Genomic DNA, 16421 nt, shown 5'->3' on the forward strand with positions numbered 1-16421 from the left:
AGAGAGAGAGAGAGAGAGAGAGAGAGAGGGAGAGGGAGAGGGGGAGAGAGCGAGAGAGAGAGATTGAATAAAGTCAGGGAAGGCATAAAGCAGGAAGCAGAGGTGAGAATCTGCATATCTTTGACAATGAGGACGATGATTACTTATAGCAGGACATACAGCGAAGCTGTCTCACCTGTCAATTTAAATTTAACATCATACAGTTTTAAAATAAGGTTGTATACAGAAGGAACATTGACATTGGGCCGGGTCAGTTTGAATGAACACATTTAACCACTTAAACTATAACTATAATATACCTTATTTGATATTGTCAATAGGCCCTTTTTCCCTCTACACAAAATCTCTTGGCAGAAAAAAAAGACGATCTACAAGGTCACTATGTTTTGCTTACACATTGTGAGCTTGTAGATCTGTTATCTTTGCAGAATGTTCACCCCATAGGGTCGCCGGGGTCAGGGGTCCCCAACATGTCCGCACACGGACAAACGTGTCAAGACTTGTCCATGTCCGTGGCCATTTTTAGATTTTGAGAGCAAGAAATTATGAACAATATATACTCAAAATATTAATGTAATATTTCCTGAATGTGTATGAATTAATAAGTAACTCTGATGTCAATTACACATCTAATCACATCTAAATATTGAAAATCTAAGTGTTGCAACATTGAAAACTAAACGTTTTTGCGATACTGATATTGCGCATATTCATACCTCGATAACGATATTGTCTACCAGTGCTGAGGAACACTGGTGTGCCTTGAAACTTGTCCAGGAGAGACAACCACACATTTAACAACAACAATACAAAACATGTATTATATCAGTACTTTGTGTGGGAACATTTCCCAATACAGGTCAAAGTCTATCCCTGGCCTAGAGTAGTTTGCTCATTGGGCTGTTTGGCCACAACAACTTTGAAAACCACTGTACAGAATATAACAAACCCTGACTGCCCCTGATGAGCAGGACTGTCTCTGTTGTCAGTGTGTGAAAGAGTTCATGTTTAACCTCATTGTAAATTACTTCAAAAGTACAGTCAAAGTTGGCCTGGGCCGTGGCTCAGCGGTCCAGGCACCTTGGCCGGTAGTCCAAGTCTGGCAGTGTGCCGCGGGTTCGACTCCCGATCCCGATGGCCTTTACTGCATGTCACCCCCCCCATCTCTCTCCCCATTTCCTGTCAGCCTACTGTCTGTCCCTCTATAAAAAAATCACACCCGTGTGAACTGAGTGGTGCAACTGTTCACACACTACGTCACACACTAACCATAGCAACCATGCTCATCTGTACGTGGCCCCACGTACAGGTACACACATACATAGATACATAGATACAGACAAAGCTGGTTATTGGAGTGGTTTGCACCACTCAAAAGCTGGTTATTGGAGTGGTTTGCACCACTCAAAAATATAAAATAAAGGCGAAAGCCACAAAAAAACATATCTAAAAAAAGAAATCACACCCGTGTGAACTGAGTGGTGTAAGGTCTTATATAGACTGATCAACTGTGGTCTGACGTAATGTCTGACGTAATGAAATCACACCCGTGTGAACTGGGTGACCATAGCAACCATGCTCATTTTTTGGTACGAACAGACACGTAAACTAACAAAGCCTGTTGTAGGAGTGGTTTACACCACTCAAAAAAGTACAGTCAAAGTTCAGTCTGACACAATAAAAAACATTTTTTATAACTTTTTATAGCGCCCGTATTGCAGACTAGTTTACTATGAAAACCTGCAGAGGTGTCACTCCATCTACTGTATAGCCAATACAGAATTCATTCCATATGTTGATCTGACCTCATCGAACCCTGTACACTCAAGACACGCTCCATATATGGCCTGTACAGAATGCATTCCATATGTTGATCTGACCTAATCAAACCCTGTACACTCAAAACACCCTCCATATATGGCCTATACAGAACTCATTACATATGTTGATCTGACCTCATCGAACCCTGTACACTCAAGACACGCTCCATATATGCCCTGTACAGAATTCATTCCATATGTTGATCTGACCTCATCGAACCCTGTACACTCAAAACACGCTCCATACATGGTCTGTACAGAATTCATTCCATATGTTGATTTGACCTCATCAAACCCTGTACACTCAAAACACGCTCCATATATGGTCTGTACAGAATTCATTCCATATGTTGATCTGACCTCATCAAACCCTTAGATCTCCATATGTGAGGTTGCTTCTCGTCTTCCATTCTCTATTGTTTTCCTTCATTAAAAAAACACTGTGCTGACTTTGACACATCTCATTCAACATTAAATTCAGTGTGTGTGTGTGTGTGTGTGTGTGTGTGTGTGTGTGTGTGTGTGTGTGTGTGTGTGTGTGTGTGTGTGTGTGTGTGTGTGTGTGTGTGTGTGTGGGCACGCACGCGCGCCTGCATGTGTGACAGAGAGAGAGAGTGAACTTTGTTACATAGCTACAGATAGTGTGTCAAAGCTCCACCTCTTGCCAGTCTGATCTGAGACGACAGATCAAACACGACTTCCACTGAGAGAGAACAGACTGTCTTTAGATCCACAGCTAGAGGAGAGAATACTGACCCAGACCACTGGAACTACCTGAACACTGACCCAGGCCACTGGAACTACCTGAACACTGACCCAGACCACTGGAACTACCTGAACACTGACCAAGACCACTGGAACTACCTGAACACTGACCCAGACCACTGGAACTACCTGAACACTGACCAAGACCACTGGAACTACCTGAACACTGACCCAGACCACTGGAACTACCTGAACACTGACCAAGACCACTGGAACTACCTGAACACTGACCCAGACCACTGGAACTACCTGAACACTGACCCAGACCACTGGAACTACCTGAACACTGACCCAGACCACTGGAACTACCTGAACACTGACCCAGACCACTGGAACCACCTGCTGCTGACTGTTTCCACAGCTAGGAGGGAATACTGACCAACAACCACTTTCACAGTGAAAGTAAACTTCATTAGAATATTCTAAAAGAAGGAGTGTTACCACCACTGACTGCAGTCCCTGTCTCGAGCAGAGCATTTGTAGGTAAACTCGGACACAAAATGGCTTCCAACGCATCTCGCCCAGAAGAGGATTATTCCTGTCCTGTGTGTTGCGACATCTTTAAAGATCCTGTTCTCCTGTCATGTAGCCACAGCTTCTGTAAAGCCTGTCTGCAGGAATGGTGGAGAGATAAGGTAATAAAGGAATGTCCCGTTTGTAAGAAGAGACGTTCAATTGATCCACCTCATAACCTGGCTCTGAAGAACCTGTGTGAGGCCTTCGTACAGGAGAGACATCAGAGAGCTTCAACAGGCTGCAGTGTGCACGCTGATGAGAAACTCAAACTGTTCTGTCTGGAATGTCAACAGCCAGCTTGTTTTGTGTGTCGAGATTCTAAAAGACACTCCAACCACATTTTCAGACCCATCGATGAAGCTGCACCAGAACACAAGGAGAAAGTCCAGAAATCGCTGAAGCCTTTACAGGAGAAACTTAAGGTTTTTAATGGAGTTAAAACAAACTACGACCAAACGGCAGAACACATTAAGGTCCGGGCCCAGCACACCGAGACGCAGATGAAGGAACAGTTTAAGAAGATGCATCAGTTTTTACATGATGAAGAGGAGGCCAGGATCACTGCACTGAGGGAGGAAGAGCAGCAGAAGAGTCAGATGATGAAGGAGAAGATTGAGGGTCTGAACAGAGACATATCAAACATTTCAGTCACAATCAGAGCCATCGAGGAGGAGCTGAGAGCCAAACACGTCTCATTCCTGCAGAACTACAAGACCACAGTGGAAAGAGTCCAGCTCACACTGCAGGACCCACAGCCGGTCTCAGGAGCACTGATAGACGAGGCCAAACACCTGGGAAACCTGGCCTTCAGAGTCTGGGACAAGATGAAGGACATTGTCTCCTACACTCCTGTCATTCTGGACCCCAACACTGCCTGTCCAGACCTCATCCTGTCTGATGATCTGACCAGCGTGACATATGGAGATGAACAGAAGCTTCCTGACAATCCAGAGAGGTACCGGCAGCGTGCCGTGGGTTCTGAGGGCTTTAACTCAGGGACTCACAGCTGGGATGTCGAGGTTGGAGACAATACATACTGGTCACTGGGTGTGTTAGCAGAGTCTCATCAGAGGAAAGGAAAGAGAGGGCCGAGGGGTCAACGTTGGGCCATATGGTTATATGAAGGTAAATACACAGCAGGCTCCTCCTCAGGGTCATCCACTGTTCTCTCATTGAAGCAGAACCCCAAGAAGATCAGAGTCCAGCTGGACTGGAACAAAAGAAAGCTGTCCTTCTCTGATCCTGATACCAACACACACATCCACACCTTCACACACACCTTCACTGGCACACTCTTTCCATTCATTAACACTTATCAGACTCTCCCTCTGAAGATGTTACCATGGAAGGTCAGTGTGACTCTGGAACGACATGATGATGATGATGATGATGATGATGATGATGATGATGACGATGACGATGATGATGATGATGATTACAGATTAAGTTACAGATAATATTTAGAATCCATTGTCTGCTATCACTTTTCAATATAATAGTATATGTAATAATAATTATCAGTAATAGTAATAATGCCAACAATAATATCAGGATTATTTGAATGATTTTAAAGACATTAAATTATCTCAGTAGTAATCATGTTGAGGAATAGAGGGTATGCGCATGCTTAAAGTGAATGGCACATCGAGTGGCAAATCGAGTGGCAAAGCAACAGGCAAAGTGAGTTTAACATTGTTTAACGTTGTTTAATGCAATCAGATATGACTTTTCTGTTTGGATGTATGAGCTGTCAAGGCCAGAAAGTAGTTTTTTGCCACTCAGTAGGCATTCCTGCATAACCTCCGGGTTTGATGATGATGTCACGCGCATAACCTTTATAGAGACACTTTACCATAAAATGTACACTAATACTGTATATCTCTGCTGTCAGGAAGAAACCACATAACGTTGGTTCATTTTCTTCAGCCTCATCACAGTTGGTGATATTGTCAATGACTTGCATGAGAGGGGAAGACGTGGTGGAGTTAGCTGCTTTAGCAGACAGTTTGAGGGTCCAATGGAGTTAAGAGCTGCTAGGTTTTGTCCAAAGTGCGTTTTACTACGTTTCATTGGTTCAATATTTTCTAAACAACACACAGATGTAAAGGGTGTTCAATAGCTCTGATTTAAGCAACAAAAAAAAGAAAATCACACCCGTGTGAAGTAAGTGGTCCAACTCCATGTGGGGGTCCCCGGGAGGGGCACCCAGGGTGCCGCCCCGATTCTGGCGAGCCGCCCCGCGTCCTAAACGGTTAATAAATGACAGAGTTACCGTGCGGGGGTCCCTCTACTGTACCCTCTACTCTACTTTACTGTACTGTCACTGTACTATACTGGCACACAGGCACACCCAAAATCACCATATATACAGTTAATATGTGCGTGTGTGTTTGTGTGTGTGTTAGGTTGCACACAGGTGGTGAAAAACAACCATGCTGTTTTCGTGCTCAGACGCACCCACCCAGCCAGCCACCCACCCACCCACACACATAGTCACTTAAGGAAGTGGTTGCACCACTTAAAAAAAGAAAAAAAAAGAGAGGAAAATAAAAGAAAAAACTCAAAAATGGAGTTAGGTATAGTTTCCTCCCGACAGCTTTGCAAACTTTTACACTTGGATTGGACTACATTGGATGAAAGCATGCAAAACTCATCAAATCCTTAGTTAGTTTAACAACTTTAATCATCACATCCACACAGACCCCTTGTCCTAATAGCTAAAGAAAAAATATATACTATAAAAACTTACTAAAAATAGCTGATCTACAATCTATTTATATCATAAAATTGACCATGTGGTCCTCAAAACGACTAGCCTACAGGTAAAATTGGTGGTCAAATGTCCTATATTAGCTGCTTTTGCCATTCTCCATATATGGTTTTAGGTAATATTGACCACTTATTTTGTATGTCTGTGGCAGAAATCAATGTAGATAAAATGTCCACTACAAGATGGCATGGTGGTGACCCTAGTCTGACAATTATTCTTCTTTCATCCCACATTATACTTTCTGCCATGCTGGTATCCTGGCTCTTTCCTTTTTAACCCATTTTGACGTGGGAACGATTCTACAAAATAATGTCTTCCCCTAAAAAAAACCCCTATGTTTCTATGTCAGTATCTTGCCTCCATTAAGGGTTTTATCGTCACATTTGATGGATCACTGCAAACAAAGCATTTGTGTGTTAACCAGAAAATCTGATTTTATTTACTCCATAATATCTGTTTCAGCATTGGACTCGAATACAGTATCAACGCACGCGCGCACACACACACACACACACACACACACACACACACACACACACAGCATCATGGTTCAAGACGCCCTGCTCCCAATTAATGGTTGAGCCCTCTGTGGAAATATTGACCTTTTGGGCAGAGAGAGAGAGAGAGAGAGAGAGAGAGAGAGAGAGAGAGAGAGAGAGAGAGAGAGAGAGAGAGAGAGAGATTAAAGTCAGGGAAGGCATAAAGCAGGAAGCAGAGGTGAGAATCTGCATATCTTTGACAATGAGGACGATGATTACTTATAGCAGGACACACAAACTGTCTCGCTTCAATTTAACATCATCATCAACACAGCAAAATGAGGCTTTAGTGTTGTCTACCAGTGCTGAGGAACACTGGTGTGCCTTGAAACTTGTCCAGGAGAGAACACACAACCACACATTAACTCTTTGAGAGTTTCATGGATTTCTATATAGTTTTTAGACTTCTCTATGGCAGAATGGCGTTTTTGAATGATTTATTGAAAATTCTCTGTTGTGAATGTGTGACAACGAAAGACCTTCAGAGAAAGCTTGGCTTGTCTGCTTCCAGGAAAAAAATGAACTGAGTTGATAAAATGTTTAGTTGTGGTGTTGGAAGCCATTTAAAAGAGCCTGCATTTACACTGGGTAGTGTTTCTAGGACAACAAAAAAAGTTATGACCGGTTGAAGTTTTATTTTCTAAATAACTTTTTTTCTGCTGGGCGTACATAGCCATGCAATATCTCATTTTAAAGGGTGAGTTGTCTAGTTCAATTAAAATAAAATAAAAAGTTTCTCACATGTACCACTGTAGATATTTTGCCATCTATAAATAGCATGGTCAGTCATGATCAATCTGACCTATCCAGCTAAAAGTCCCCCTAGCTCTGAAATGGAACATCATATAAACTCAATTCTTTTTTGGGGTAAAATTAGACATTCTAACGCACATTTTGATATATACCATGTTTACATAGTCTTACCAGTACCGTGTCTATTCATGCATGTATCTCAAAAACCTGTTGTGAAGAAACAGTTTTGATAAAAAACTCATCCAAGGACATTGTTTTGATATGACTTTGTGCCCATGATATGTATCAAAATATAGACTTGAATGTATACTGTATTATAACAAAAAAATTGGGTTCTTACCATCTACCGTTACAGAGTAAATCACAGTTGAAACTCGCTTAGTCAAACCATAAACCTCAGACTAGTGAACAAAATAGCCATGACAGGTCTAACTCATTGTAAAAGCTTGTCTTTTATTTTTTATGACTACTAACATAATACAATTATAATAAATATTACAGAAAATAAATAGGCCTACATACAAAACAGTTGTCCCCAAACTCCCCAGTGTCCCCAAACCACTGCATTCCAGTTGTTCTTGACGGTGTGTGTGTGTGTAGGCTAAATTTAAAAAAAAACAACAACTGAAATGAATGAATGCATCCGGTTCAGTGTCGGAGAACTCCATCGCAGTCTTGACTCTTCGTCTTCATCATCATCATCATCATCCTCCTCCTCCGATGCCAGTTCTAAATATATAAAAATAAACATTTAGCTGTAGTCAGCCCGGCCAATAGCCAGTTGGGGGGGGGGGGGCGTAGGCTATCTGACATCATCGTCATCATCATCATCACACGGAGACACACTAAACAATGTACAATCATGATTGTATACAATATACAATGAATGCAATTATCATGCAAGCTCAGACGTCAATGAAACGTCATACAGATCTTATATAATACGCTACTGTTAGCTTCACTCCCCGTCCCCCCTCCGATCCTTGTAGCAACGTCATCATAACCACGCGTTGCTTCAGTAAACGATGCATGTTTGTTCTCCGTCTTTGTAGACAGTAAATAAAAGGAGCGAAAATTACTCTAAAGATCAGATCGCCTATAAGGCACGCTACAATATAAAATACTTGTACTGCCATGCGTGCATGCCTGCTACGATACATTTGTACTGCACCAACCAACCGATCGACACCAACCCCCCCCTCCAGCCCTTAGCCAGCACCAATGCACCGACCAACACCATTAGCCAGCACCTTCGGTGCTGGCTAATGGCTGGGGGCCATCGTGGTGAGTCATTCTGGCGTCATGATCTGACTAGTAGTAGTAATTATCCAAGCATCTATTTGTAGCGATCATCTTATGATTTCTGATCACTATAGAAGGGCATTTTCTACAATAAGATTACCTCAAAACATTCCGGGTTGATCGTCTTCTTCAATGGTTTCCCGGTATAGCTCATCGGACGACGATGGGGAGACAATGAAAAAAGGAGGGAGGGAGCAGCGAGTCTCGCTGTAAGCACTGGACCAGGGCTACTCCGCCTGGAGAAGGCGACTGGGACGCGTATGGATCAATACTACTACCACAAAACTCGCTCAAATAAATAGTACTGCTTTCAACTTTTTCTGCTAGAAAATCGCTCGGGCGAGACGGCAAACAGGCAAAACAATGAAAACTATGAAGACTCCCTCTGCCCCCACTGTTTACAGGGGGTGGGACCAGCTTCCAATGGCAACACGTACACGTGTGTCACGTGACACGGGTTTTCTGGGTAATGTAGTTGGAATATAAGCTCAGGAATTTAAACAGCGCTTCGGAGCATATTAATATGTTTAGATTCATCAAAAACTGTGAAGACGCCAATTGGCGTCATTGATCATTTACGGAATTCTGATGAAGACGCCAATTGGCGTCTTTCATCTTCTAAGGGTTAAACAACAACAATACAAAACATTTATTATATCAGTACTTTGTGCACGAACATTTCCCAATACAGGTCAAATTCTATGCCTGGCCTAGATTAGTTTGCTCATTGGGCTGTTTGGCCACAACAACTTTGAAAACCACTGTACAGAATATAACGAACCCTGACTGCCCCTGATGAGCAGGACTGTCTGCAGGGTTCTAGGCATAAGCAATATAAGCGGTCGCTTCATGGGGCCACAACCACTAAGGGGGCCACATCACAGGGAGATTTTTATTTTTTTTAATGTTTCCCTGGGCCTACATGAGCTAGTGGCGGGTGGCCCCCACCTACACTTAACGTGTCCCGCAGGTTAATATCAGAATACTGATATGTTATTGATTAGTAGCTTAATTAATGACTAGTACTATAGTCTTTTTTATGTCCAATTCCAATTAATGTCCAATTCCAATTAAAAATAGCAAAAATTGCAGATCTGCGAGCTCAAAACGCGTCGCAGTTTGAGCTGTAGATCAGCTATTTTTACTATATGCCTTGTGGCCCTCTCAAAGTTGCCCAACCCTGCCTTATCCAAAAACTAGTTATTATTTTAATATGCAATACAATTAAGATCTCACAAAAGACAGAATAATTTGATAATATACCTCATGCAGTTGAATGCAAGAAGTGGTTTGCCATTGATTGCAGTTGGTTGATTGAATTGTAACTGTTAGGCTAGCACAGAAAAGATGATAATAATCTAATATGATGTGTGTAGTTCTTTATAGATCTAGTCTCTTAATTTTGATCTCAAAGTGCACGAGATTGAAGCATGTTCATTGCAAACTTACTTTTTGTGTTCTGTGCTCACTGACACTGTCTGTCTGTCTGTCTGTCTGTCTGTCTGTCTGTCTGTCTGTCGACTGTATCGATAGATGATCACGATATATAGCCTTTATTCCTTGGGTAAATCCCTGTGTCGTACAGGTAGCTATATTAGCGCAATGTTGCTGTTAAATAGTCTATAAAACCAACGCATTGCACTCGAATAATGTGTGTGTGTGTGTGTGTGTGTGTGTGTGTGTGTGTGTGTGTGTGTGTGTGTGTGTGTGTGTGTGTGTGTGTGTGTGTGTGTGTGCACACATACGGAGAGAGAGAGTTATTTAATGAAAATCAAGATTTAACGCACGTAGGCTATCCTGCTATCACAAACAATTCGCCCTGTGTAGCCTGGCTATTCCTATGTGTGGCATACACGCAGTTGCAGAGAGAGAGAGAGAGAGAGATGCGTCCAGCGTCCTGTGTCGGTCTCGCGCTTGTATCACGGTATCCTGCACGTGCATGAGATGTCAAAATGAATTGGAATAAAAAACAAATGATGTGTATAGCCTATATCGCGTCTGGATCGCATCTTGGTGAACTCTTGCAGTGTGTGATCCCTAGTCCCTAGTCCAATCGTTTAGTGTGAAAGCCACAAAGATATAACGACAGCCGATTTAAAAAAAAGACTCTTGCTGATGACTCGCCGACAACTTTAAAACTCCTACAGTGTGTAGGGGCCATTAGAAGCTTGTTCACCTCTGATCAAAGTTAGTAGCCCTTGCATGGAACAAGTTGTGTCAGTGCATTCCTTTAAATCCTGGCATGCTCTTCAAATAGTTTCAGTTTGATATGGTAGAACTGGTAGAACTTGATCTCCACCTGACCACAAGTAACCCTGTCCTCTGAAAAGCAAGCAATCTCTATAATAACCATATAACACGCACCCACTCACCTCTGCACCTAAATGGCCCTTTTCTCATGTTATGTAACATGCGATGGAAGCACTAACTGTACTGATAATTATTATTGAAACCACAAATATGGAATAAACTTTCATCAAGCCACAGTCAATGACCGTCTTATAGTCACCTGGTGTTTCTTTAACCCTGGCATCTCCAGTTACGAACAACCTTCTTTTAAATGCAGACTCCGGTGACTGTTCAATTTGATTCCTTTTAGACCTTAGCTCTGCTTTTGACTCTGTCGATCACTCCATTTTAAACGAACGCCTAAAGAACCTGGTCGGCATAAACAACGTTGCATTATTAATCAGAAATAATCATATTTGGTCCCCCAAACTCAACCCACTCATTTCACTCTGAACTTGGCACCCTATCCGCAAACATCACACACTCAGCCCGCAACCTAGGTGTCTTCTTCGATCCGGATATTTCTTTCAACACCCAAGTCACCAAAGTAGTCCCAGTCTTGTTACCATCAGATCAGGAATATTGCTAAAAATTTAACATTTTTTGTCATATGCAGACCTGGAAACCGTCATACATGCTTTCATATCTTCACGACTGGATTACTGTAATTCAATATACTCGGGTATGAGCAAGAAAAATATATCTCGCCTCCAGATGGTGCAGAACTCTGCGTCACGCCTTCTCACCAACACGAGAAAACGTGAGCATATTACACCTATTTTAGCTACTCTTCACTGGCTCCCTGTGAGCTACAGAATTGATTTTAAAGCTCTACATGGTCTAGCTCCCATCTACATAACTGGTCTGGTCACTCGGGGTGACCGGGCCTTTGCGGCTCCGGCACCTTTGCTCTGGAACTCCCTGCCCTTGGCTCTTAGATTAGCAGAGTCAGTGTCTTCTTTTAAAACGCTTTTAAAACACATCTGTATGCCAAGTGTTTTTCCTAATATTGTTTTTAATTGTTTTGTTATTTTTTTCATGTTTATTGTTGATGTTTTGTTGTTTTGATGTTTTTATGATTACTGTTTTTATAGTCTGTAAAGCACTTTATATTATGTTTGGAAAGGTGCTATACAAATACAATTCATTCATTCATTCATTTTGTTTGGCCATGTCATTATAGGCCAAGTACTGTAAATTGACTTTTCTCTAACTATAAATAACTTATTCTAGTATAATTAAAAAAGAAACTAAATGTGCAGCACATGTAGTTTATTATGTATTTATGGACAAATTATTGATCACAAATTTTCTATGTCTCTGGCAAAAATGAAATATTGATGAAAATGTCCATCACAAGCATCATGGTGATGACTAAAATTGAGATTTTAGTTTTAGTCATAGTCTCTTGAATAGTTTTCATTTAGTTTTAGTCACCTGGAATGTGTTAGTCTAGTTTTAGTCGACTAAATGTCATAAGATTTTAGTCGACTAAATCTACAGTTGATTTGGTCAACTAAAATGTGTTTTGGCGGGCCTTGATGCCGCCGTAATGACTGTTTTTACACTTGTTGAAAATAGCCGATCTACAAGCTCACAACGCGTCGCGCTACGACGCGTTGTGAGCTTGTAGGTCTATTTTCAGCATGCAACCAAGTGTAAAATGACTTATACTGGATCTCTTGTCCACTAGTCCCTTCTTAACATTTTAGTCTAGTTTTTATTTGTTGACGTTGAAATTCTCAGTATATTTAGTCTTAGTTTTAGCATAGCTTAATTTTCATTTAGTTTCCATTTAGTTTTCGTCAGTGAAAAAAGGTAGTCGACGAACATTTTTCGTCTTTGTTTTAGTCGACGAAATCAACACTGGTGCCGGGTAGCCGGTTCCTCCTCCTCGTCTTTCTCACCGACAACACTCTTTTCATCGGCCTGCTGCTGCTGCTGGGCTGCGAACATCTTGAAACAGTTTCTCGCATCAGCCGAGACCTTTTCGCTTGTGCATTCTCCATAGCACCAAGTGGCTTTCGATGGCCCAGATGGGGCAAACCACATTAGCACATGCGTGGACCGGGCCGGGCCGGCCCAATTCTCTAATAGAGCCGGTGGCCAGGCTGGGTGCAGGGGATTTTATTTATTTGTGGCCGCTCAGCCGGCCCCACCCTTCCCGGCGCTTCTGGTAAATGCCTGACATGCCAGACCGTCCAATCCGTGCGTGCATAGGGCCACCTGACTCTTAGAACCTGTTTGTTTAGTTGTGTGTCAAGCCCAGAAGATCTCACAACACATCATCATGTGCTGTTGTGAGCTTGTAGATCTGCTGTTTTAGGCACAAAACACAACTAGCTACAAATGAGTGTGTGTGTGTGTGTGTGTGTGTGTGTGTGTGTGTGTGTGTGTGTGTGTGTGTGTGTGTGTGTGTGTGTGTGTACGCGTGTGCGCACCTGCATGTGTGACAGAGAGAGAGTGAACTTTGTCTATAGATAGTGTGTCAAAGCTCCACCTCTTGCCAGTCTGATCTGAGACACCGGATCAAACACAACTTCCAGTGAGAGAGAACAGACTGTCTTTCCATCCACAGCTAGAGGAGGGAATACTGACCCAGACCACTGGAACTACCTGAACACTGACCCAGACCACTGGAACTACCTGAACACTGACCCAGACCACTGGAACTACCTGAACACTGACCCAGACCACTGGAAATACCTGCTGGCTCTATCAGCTGAATTGACTTTAACAACAACCACTTTCACAGTCAAAGTAAACTTCTTTAGAATAATTCTAAAAGAAGGAGTGTTACTACCACTGACTGCATTTCCTGTCTTTGTAGCTAAACTCTGAGACAAAATGGCTTCCAAGGAATCTTGCCCAGAAGAGGATTATTCCTGTCCTGTGTGTTGTGACATCTTTAAAGAACCTGTTATACTGGCGTGTAGCCACAGTTTCTGTAAAGCCTGTCTGCAGGAATGGTGGAGAGATAAGGTAATAAAGGAATGTCCCATTTGTAAGAAGAGACATTCAATTGATCCACCTCTTAACCGGGCTCTGAAGAACCTGTGTGAGGCCTTCGTACAGGAGAGACATCAGAGAGCTTCAACTGGGTCTGGGGTTCTCTGCCGTCTGCACGCCGATGAGAAACTCAAACTGTTCTGTCTGGAATGTCAACAGCCAGCTTGTTTTGTGTGTCGAGATTCTAAAAGACACGTCAACCACATTTTCAGACCCATCGATGAAGCTGCACCAGAACACAAGGAGAAAGTCCAGAAATCGCTGAAGCCTTTACAGGAGAAACTGAAGGTTTTTAATGAAGTTAAAACAAACTAGACCAAACGGCAGAACACATTAAGGTCCGGGCCCGGCACACCGAGACGCAGATGAAGGAACAGTTTAAGAAGATGCATCAGTTTCTACATGATGAAGAGGAGGCCAGGATCACTGCACTGAGGAGGGAAGAGCAGCAGAAGAGTCAGATGATGAAGAAGAAGATTGAGGGTCTGAACAGAGACATATCAAACATTTCAGACACAATCAGAGCCATCGAGGAGGAGCTGAGAGCCGAACACGTCTCATTCCTGCAGAACTACAAGACCACAGTGGAAAGAGTCCAGCTCACACTGCAGGACCCACAGCCGGTCTCAGGAGCACTGATAGACGAGGCCAAATACCTGAAGAACCTGGCCTTCAGAGTCTGGGACAAGATGAAGGACATTGTCTCCTACACTCCTGTCATTCTGGACCCCAACACTGCCTTTCCAAAACTCATGTCTGATGATCTGACCAGTGTGAGACGTGGAGATGTACAGCAGCTTCCTGACAATCCAGAGAGGTTTGACTCCTGGCAGCGTGTCGTGGATTCTGAGGGCTTTAACTTTGGGACTCACAGCTGGGATGTTGAGGTTGGAGACAATACCTACTGGGCACTGGGTTTGTTAGCAGAGTCTTATCAGAGGAAAGGAAAGATAGGGGGTCAATGTTGGGTCATATGGTTCTATGAAGGTAAATACTACACACACTCCTCCTCAGGGTCAGTCACTGATCTCTCATTGAAGCAGAACCCCAAGAAGATCAGAGTCCAGCTGGACTGGAACAAAGGAAAGCTGTCCTTCTCTGATCCTGATACCAACACACACATCCACACCTTCACACACACTTTCACTGACACACTGTTTACATTCATTAGCACTAATCAGACTCTCCCTCTAAAGATATTACCATGGAAGGTCAGTGTGACTCTGGAACCACGTTAGACATGATGATGATGACGATGACGATGATGACGATGACGATGACGACGATATGTTATTGATAAATTCTACCGCCTATTGTCAATAATCAATAATTACCAAAGTTACAGATAATATTTAGTTTCCATTGTCTGCTATCATTTTTCAATAGTATTAATAACTAGAACTGCACTCTGTCGAGTGCCTACTTGCTTGTTCCTAGTGCGCAAGCAGAGCGCGCAAGTGCTGTAGACCGCTACAAACTTTAAAATATTAGTCTCACATATTTAATTATTAGATTTAGCTATTTGCTACGTACCTTGCTTCTGGAGGAAAAAAGTAGTATTTTTAAGCATGATGGTAATTACTTATAAGTTTGTTCGACGTCACACTGGAACACGTCATCGTTACGTCACCGTCAACTATACCCTGGCATTGGTACATATATTTATCACGTCATATGCTCATATGTCCATATATGTGTACATGTCTATATGTATGTATATGTAGTTTTCTGAGTGGTTGGTGGTATAATGTGATCGGCTGGGTGGTTTGATGCGTATGTACTTGACACTGAAACGTATCATCATTACGTCACCATCGTCAACCAATTATACCCTGGCATTGGTACATAATCTTCATCACGATTTACGGAAAACATACCTGCACGGTCAGCTTCCGTATGTCCGTATGACATCATATCACGTGCATTCTAAGGGACCCTGATTCTCTTTGACGTGTGAGAGAGAGAGAGAGAGACAGAGACAGAGAGAAGATAATTATCTTGGGTGTGAGCGGCCAGCTGATATTGATTGCGTTTGTTACAGCCTCACTGCACCCGTTGGCCACAGAGGACTATTTTTGTTGTCGTTTTTTTTATTTCATGTCTTTTGTGATTTTGAGTGGCAAGGCCTGCAACCATGGCTGAGGCTTATAGCTGCATGCTCATATCTGACAAGCTAGATTCAAAAAAATAAAACATTTATTTTAACTTAAGCTGTACACTTCGTAAAATGCATACTTCGAAAACAGTAAAAACACAATGCGTTTGCACTTGCAACTAACGCACTGTGAGTTTGTAGATTTTGAAAATGCAAGACTTTTTTGGGGGAAACTCTTTGAAACATTTTTGAAATGTATTCGTACTATAGACGAATAACAGTTTAAATCCAAATGTTATTCTGAACCCTCCACGAAAAGGCCTCATTGTCCTGACCCCTTATCCATCATTTATACATTATGGATAATTACTGTGGACTTAAACTGTTATTCGTCTTTGTAGCCTATGACGTGCCCCGAAATAGGGACGTCACTGGGTTGTTGTGGTTTTAAAAAACGGTATACACAGACAGACAGCCGCATGGTATAATCTGCTTCTAATCTGACATAAGTAGCTCATGTCTCAATCTTAGATTCAGTCAACGTATTCGGTACATGGCATGTA

At 42.4% G+C, this 16421-nt stretch overlaps 1 pseudogene across 1 annotated transcript; it reads left to right on the forward strand.

The window, feature by feature from the left end:
* The first annotated feature begins 2812 nt into the window (after positions 1–2812).
* Positions 2813–15019, forward strand: LOC306932183 (E3 ubiquitin-protein ligase TRIM35-like; annotated as a pseudogene). The gene is made up of 2 exons: positions 2813–4148; positions 13597–15019. The product of its transcript is annotated as an E3 ubiquitin-protein ligase TRIM35-like (transcript).
* Positions 15020–16421: the final 1402 nt, after the last annotated feature.

The sequence above is a fragment of the Electrona antarctica genome (assembly GCF_951216825.1).
Source record: "Electrona antarctica genome assembly, chromosome: 2".
Classification (NCBI taxonomy): Eukaryota; Metazoa; Chordata; class Actinopteri; order Myctophiformes; family Myctophidae; genus Electrona; species Electrona antarctica.